Source organism: Hevea brasiliensis, chromosome 2 (genome assembly GCF_030052815.1).
Source record: "Hevea brasiliensis isolate MT/VB/25A 57/8 chromosome 2, ASM3005281v1, whole genome shotgun sequence".
Classification (NCBI taxonomy): domain Eukaryota; kingdom Viridiplantae; phylum Streptophyta; class Magnoliopsida; order Malpighiales; family Euphorbiaceae; genus Hevea; species Hevea brasiliensis.
This window is the reverse complement of record NC_079494.1, coordinates 55,382,450-55,390,562: the sequence shown is the minus strand read 5'-3', so window position 1 is coordinate 55,390,562 and position 8,113 is coordinate 55,382,450.

Here is an 8,113-nt window from a genome sequence, read left to right as displayed (position 1 = left end):
GGCAGTGGTTGTGCCACAAGTGTCTGGGGTGGAGCTTGAGCAGGCATACCCCCAGCCATTTATTGAAACATCACAGCCATCTGCTGTGCAAAATGTGTAGGAAAGTGTGGCATTTGTGGGGCTGGTGCTACTGATCGATTGACATTCTGTAAAGCTGGGGCTTCCCCTTGTGCCTCAGCTTCAACAGACTGCTCGACTGAGCGATCCTCTTCTTCCATTTCAGTCTGAAATTAGGGTATCTCCTGAATAAGTAACACATGGAGATTTCCCTCCGTTAGTTCACATTTATGATGTAATGCACTGTATGTAACAAGTAAGGACATTGAGCAGTTGTACTTAACAAAGAAAAGACACAAATTCATAAGTTAAAACATACTTCAAAAATTTTGCCCTGATACCACTAAAACATGTCACACCTTACCCCTCTGTAAGGCATAACATGATCTTGTAGAATACCTAATGAGCTACCGAACTTCACCTACCGATAACTCATTAAGTACCCTACAAGGGATTTTAAAACAATTTTCTACTTTTGATAAGTGGTGAGCATTTTCTAATAGCTATTAAAATCATTTATTCAAAGTTGAAAATAGTTAAAATTTTTGGCCCATTTTATTTTTCCACAAATTTTATAAAAATTTTGGCAGAGTACCGTCTGTATTTTGAGAAAACAGTTCTTCAAATACCTGTAAAAAGCACTTTCAATTATTTATCTCAACCACTTCTTCAAATTCACAATCATCCCAACCAATTTCAATATCATTTATCAATTTCCAACAATTCAAATCCACAATTTCCAATATTCAACATTCGTCAAAATACCATTAATCAATTTCATTCAATTTAAAATAAAATACTTCCATTCACATTTCAATAAAGATAAAACAATTTATATACATCATTACAAAAATTTAGATTAAAAGAATTTCAAACTAAAATTTATTACAAACTTTATACAAGCTGCTCAAGACCAATTTTACATGTCTATACATTTACGTGCATTACATACATCAAAATGAATTTTTATAGTCACGGTATAAAATATACCTGATAACCTCAAAATACCTTAAGCGAGTCCCCTCTTGGCCTTGACTCGATTCCTCGGGTTCTTTCCCGGTGTTCTTTTTCACTGAAACACACAGTTTCACAGTGTTTCAGTATCATAACTTAGCATAATTCCAAAAATAAATTTAAATTCACTTTTATCTAGCTCTAATGTGCTAAATTTGACGTTCTTTAAATTTTGTGTTTCGGGGTTACTATTCACTACACTATTCAAATCAATTTGTTGACTTTCTAAGGCTTAATAGGTATGGGAATTCCAACTTCACCCACATACCACATTTTGGTCACTAAATTTGTTGGTTTTGGTTGCTTACTCAAATTCTAAGTCTTTTAGGCAAATTTGCAAATTTTCAGTTTTGGTGTCTTAAGTTGCACTGTTCCATTGGTCATTTTTTTGTTAGAATTTGACAAAACTTCCTGCACAGAAAATGTTCCCTATTGTGTTAAGTTTATTCTCCTTTTTGAATCACTCCAATTGGAGTTTTATAGCTCAATTTATAGCCATTTGAACCATGGCTGCCGGATTGGACTTAACCCAGATTTCTGGGCAAATTCTGGTTTTAGTAGTTTTAGGTCACTAATTTTGGGTGGCCAAATGACTTGGTTAATAGCATAATTTGGGTTTTTGTTCTTCATGAATGTTTTAGTTCTATATCTCATCTGTCAACTGGTGAAATTTCAGGTCATTTAGACCTTCCTAGCTCAAGTTATGTCCAAATGAACAAACACTATTCATTTGGTCATTTTGTATAGGTCAGACTGAGAATTTCCGAATTTGGTCAATTTTGTTCACTAGGTTTTGGTCACTTTTTGGGCATGCTTCCTGAATGAAAATTGTGTCATTTTGTGTCTATTTTGATTCCCAATTGATCTCATACCAATTGGACTTATAAATTTTCAGTTTTGATCCCTCAAAGGGACCTTGGTCCTGCTGCCTGCAGCATGACCACATTGAATCCGAATTTAACCTCAATTCAAACACTTCCAACACACTTCATTTGGTCACAAATGACCATTTCTCACTTCAAACTAGGTCAAACACATCATTTCTCCATTTCTCCAAATTTTGTCTCCTAAACCCTAAGTGTCCAAAACCCTAACTCACTAAATTGTTGCATTTAACCAATTCTAAGCATATCAATCTCATTACCACATTCATACAAGCTTGCCTAACATATTAAATTCAATCAAAACACATGCATATGCATAGTAACCTGGCTGGCTTAATTTTCTATTTGGTCCTTCACAAATGTTTTTATTTCATTTTAAGTTTACTTCTAAGTTAGTTGAGCTAAACACACAAAGTATAAACTGAATTTTTTAAACTTAAATCCCTAACCTTAATTTGGATGTTCCCTACTTCAATTTCCTCTTTTTCTTCCTTCTTTCTTTGCTAAATCTCCTTCTCAAGTGAGGGTGGTAAGGTTTTGTGAAGTAATTATGGGAGAAATTGGGGTTTAGTAGGGATTTAAAAGCTTGAAGCAAGCTTTAACGGAGTTTCCTTCATGGTGAGATAAGGGAGAGGAGCCAACTGTTTTTAGGGAGGAAGATGAGAATGAATTTTTTTTATGTTATTTTTGTCTTATTTAATAGATTTTTAACTTAGTCAAATTTGGTAGGAAAAATAATTTTAATTATGACATCATCATTGATGTCACCCATGATGTAATAACCTTTTTCCTTTCCTTTTTTTTTCTTTTTTTATTTATTTTTCCTTAGTTCTTTAATCTAATTCCTGACTCTGAAATTTTCTTTTCTCCGATTTTATTTGACAGTTAGGTCAGGAGTCAGCTCTCAGGGTCAATTGACTAAATTGCCCCTCGCCGGTTTAACCCGGTTTGCAAATATTTCAATATTTCTTCCAGATCCCTGACCTAATTATTTGACTGGCTTAATAGTTCTTTTTCATGATTTTCTCTTTTCCACTATGTTTGTAATGGTCTTAAGGACCGCGGCGTCACATTTTACGGTTTGAAATTTGAGTTTAAATCGACTTCGCAGTCATTCCCGAGAAGGTCACCGATCGCTGTGACTCTTAGCTCGTTTAACTTCTTATGTTCTGTTTTTCTTATTTATACTTAACTAATTGACAATTGCTAATTATTTTTGTTATGGCTTATCTAGTTGTCTTAAGTGTAATTCTAATCCCCTTAATTGTCCGGACCACACCGATCACCGGGATGGTGAAATATACCAGGCTATGTACATAGGGGTGTTACAGTGATGGTCCAAGGTACTTAGTACCCAGAGCCAGTTTACCCGTTTATCCAGTCCAGCTGACTAGTATGGATTACTTGGGCAATGATAATTAATCTTACTATTTTTAATCAAATTATACTGCAATAAATACCAGAATATAAGTCTACCAAAAATGTAAATATACATTCTACATATTTATATTATTTTAGTTATTTTATTTTATTTTATATTATCACCACTAAGCAGAATTGCTTAGCGCGTCACTTTTGCCACTGGCAGGTACTGGAGACATAGCTGGGGAGTCCAACAGACCTCATACTGGGTGAGCTTTCAGATCTGCACACAGAGTTCATAGTCACCTCACATTTGCAGTGTTTTGGTAGGACATTAAGACTTTGGGTTGTATTTTATATTTTGCATTTTGTATCAGTTTTGATTGTAATTACAAACTCTTGAGCTTATGTGATAATGTAAAGATATAAAATTTCATGTTATTGAAATTTTCAGTATATTATGTTGAAAAATGAAATGTTGAGAAATATTCATGAATGTGCTTCAAGTGATGATGTGAACAAAAATTCAGAAAATAGTGTTGAGATTTTGAGATTGAGTTGAGATGTGTGTATAATGGAGTTCTGGATTTAAAAATTATATTGGAAGTGTCTTTTAAACAGGTTCAGAAGAACTGTTTTTCCAATTTATAGCCGGCACTTGCCGAATTTTCTACAAAATTTGTGGAAAATTCAGATTAATACGAAAATTTTAAATAATTGAGTAAAAAGGGGTAAATTGAATTAAAATATGATTTGGTGCTCTGGCACACTGTGTCGCATTTCTTGCTCGGCTACACTGTAGACGGGTAAGGGATGTCACATTTAGTGGTATCTGAACATCAGTTTAGACACTTTTGGGCCTAGATAGAGTGCATACCATTGCATTGCATTTTTAAGTGTTGAGGTGACACTGATGCAGATCTGTTTGTTTTCTTATTTTGATTAGGATATGGATCTTGCTTCTCAAAGAGCAGTTGATTTAGAGGTGGAGAGTCGTGCTCCACCAAGGGCTAAATCTGGGGGTAGAGGAAAATCTACTCCACCAGCAGCTGAGGCACCTGCCCAACCTCAGTTCGCATTATTTCAACAAATGACAGAGTTTTACCGGCAAATGATGGGGGCAATTCCACCACCATAACCATAGCCACAACCTCCACCAGCACCACAGAAGTCCCATCTGGAGAAACTACGAAAACATGGGGCTGTGGATTTCTTTGGGAAGAAGGAGGATGATCCCATGATAGCAGAAAACTAGTTAGATAGAACAATCAGAGTGCTGAAACAGCTTCATTGCACCCCGAGCAGAATCTGGAGGGTGCTGTGTCCCTACTTCAAGATGATGCATACTAGTGGTGGGACACGGTAACCAGTGAGGTGCAACTAGATCAGATTACCTGGGATTACTTCCTAACAGAGTTCAGGAAGAAGTATGTCAGTAAGGTGTATTTAGAAGAGAAAAGAAGAGAATTTATCAGTCTGAGATAGAGGGAACTATCAGTGGTACAGTATGAGAGGGAATTCATCAGACTAAGCAGGTATGGGAGGGAGATAGTCCCTACAGAGGCAGAAAAGTGCAGAAGGTTCGAAGAAGGGCTCAATAACAATATCAAAGTCATGATAATAGCATTGGAGATCACAGATTTTGCCAAATTAGTAGATGCTGCATCGAAAGTAGAAAGAGTCCTAATAAATGAGCAAACTAGAAGGGAAAGACAGCAGAAGAGGGGTCCAGGTCAATCCAGTTTATTTTTTGCTCCCAGTAAGAAGAGTAAGGGTCCTCTTACGCAAGGTTTAGGACAACCACAAGGTCAGGGTCAGTCCCAGGGGCCCAGACCATAGTTCACACCTAGGAGAGGCCAGTCCACACCATTAGTGGGCAGCTCTCCAGGGACGGTGTTTAGGGGACCAGCCCCAGCATCTTCTTCCTGTCCATACTGCCAGAAGTGGCACAAGGGGGACTGTGTGCGAGTGACTGGTGCATGCTTACGATGTGGATCTACAGAACATCAGATAAAAAATTATCCGAAGAGGACTACTACAGCTGCCCCAACACAAGCGCATGCACTGCTCCAGACCACAAAGGGTAGGAAGCTCAGTAAATCTGGCACTGGTCCATCATCGAGGCCTCAGATCTGAAGTCACCGAGAGGCCAGAGGCCAGAGTACCAGCCAGAGCCTATGCCATTAGAGCTCAGGAGGAGCAAGATGCTGGTCCATCACTGAGGCCTGCATCTGAGTCAGTTGAGAGGCCAGAGGCCAGAGTACCAGCCAGAGCCTATGCCATTAGAGCTCAGGAGGAGCAAGATGCCCTGGATGTCATCAGGGGTACGTTATCCCTCTACAACACATCTGTGCATGCATTGGTGTATCTAGGATCCATTCATTCCTACATCTGCATCAAACTACCCGTAGAGAGGGGAGTTTCAGTAGAGGAGAGTGATCAAGACATTCTGGTCACAAATCTACTAAGCCACAGTGTGGTAGTGAATAAAGTGTATAAAGGTTGCCCATTGAGAATTCAGGGATATGAATTCTTGACAGACCTAATTGAATTGCCCTTCCACGAGTTTGACGTGATTTTGGGAATGGACTGGTTATCACGTCATCAAGCAATAGTTGATTGCAAATTGAAGAGGATTTGTTTGACAACTTCTGAGGGAATCTTACTGTTGTGGGTGAAAGGACAGATTTCCTGTCCAATGTTATCTCAGGTACAGTTACAAGAAGATTGATGAGAAAAGGCTGTGAAGCTTACCTAGCACACGTGGTTGATACTAGGCAGGCTAAGCCGAATCTGTGTGATATACCTATAGTAAGAGACTTCCCAGATGTATTTCATGAAGAATTGCCTAGTTTACCATCAGAAAGGGAAGTCGAGTTTGCTATTGAGGTAATACCGGGTACAGCACCAATTTCTATTGCTCCTTATAGGATGGCACCCACTGAATTGAGAGAGTTGAAAATTCAGTTACAAGAGTTACTTGATAAGGGGTTCATACACCCTAGTGTGTCACCATGGGGAGCTCCAGTGCTATTTGTGAAGAAGAAGGATGGAACTTTGAGATTGTGTATTGATTACCGGCATTTGAACAAAGTAATTGTGAAGAATAAATATCCGTTGCCCAGGATTGATGATCTGTTTGATTAGTTGAAGGGAGCCGGTGTATTTTCAAAAATTCATTTCAGATCAGGGTATCGTCAGTTGAGGGTAAAGGATGCAGATGTGTCAAAAACTGCATTCAAAACCCGATATGGACATTATGAATTTCTAGTGATGCCGTTTTGGTTAACAAATGCACCAGCAGCATTTATGGACCTTATGAACCGTATCTTCCATCCATACATAGATCGGTTTGTAGTGGTCTTTATTGATGATATTCTAGTGTATTCCAAGACCAGGGAAGAACATGATGAACATTTGAGGATTGTTCTGCAAACCCTGCAAGAAAAGAAGCTGTATGCTAAGTTGTCCAAGTGTGACTTTTGGATGAGTGAAATCTCCTTCCTTAGACACATAGTATCAGCAGAAGGGATTAGAGTGGATCCCAAAAGATAGAAGCAGTAATGGAACGGAAGCCTCCCAGAAATACAACTGAGATCAGAAGTTTCTTGGGGCTAGCTGGGTATTACAGAAGATTTGTGAAGGGGTTTTCTCTTATAGCTGCTCCAATGACCAAGTTATTGCACAAGAATGTGAAATTTGGCTGGAACGACAAGTGCCAAGCCAGTTTTGAGAGGCTAAAGGCTATGTTGACAGAAGCACCAGTGTTAACACAGCCAGTGTCAAGAAAAAACTTTGTGGTCTACAGTGATGCCTCGCATAATTGGCTAGGGTGTGTGTAACATCCTCATTTTCGTAGTCCATACGTCCCACTGTTCCGGCAGCTAATGTTTGCCTCGGAAAGTCAGAATGTCTGGAACTACACTGTAATGATAGTGAGGAAGTATAATGATAATGAAATATGTGATAAGAAAAATTAAGGAAAAATAAAAGAGAAAATGCGACTAAGTTAAACGAGCCGAACCCGCAGCGATGAGCGACCGCACCGGGATATTACGGCAAGGACCGTTGACTAGCCTGGATCGCAGGGAACTCGGGAAAATATTTTCGGGACATAATTAAAGGTCTACTAAAGTGTAATTGACATTGAAAATGTAAAAGAAAAATTAATAAGTTAGTATAAATAAAAAATGAAAATTAAAGAAATGGGCGGGTCAAGGATTAAATCGGTGTTATCGAAAAAGTCTGAATTTAACCCGAAGAAGGGCATTTTGGTCAATTGACACCTAAATGTCCATGAAAAATAAGTAGTATTAAATTTTGAAAATCCCATGTAAAATAAAATTCTATGTATAATGTAATTTAGAGAAATTATGGGATAAAATTTAGGATAATTAAAAGTTTAATTATGATAATATTTAAACCTAAGTTAGTGGGGTTAGTGGAATTAGTGGAGGCATATAAGGATTGCTTAAGGATAGATTTCACCACTTAACAACCTCATTTTCTTCATTTTACACATCCATGGCTGAAATGAAATCCTCCCAAATCTATCATGGCCATTTCATGCATGAGCTCAAGTCCTCCATGATTAAGCCATTATTTCTTCAAGCTCCCTTCATGAAAAATGATCCTTAGACTATGGGAAACCTATGGGCAGCAAAAAGGAGGGGAAATTTCAAGGATTTGTCAAGCTCAAGTTGAGGTTAGTGCTAGTTTTTCATCCCTTGCTTCATTAAAGTTTGTATTAAGGTTGAGATGAGTTGAATGATAAAGAAATTTGAAGGATTTGATGA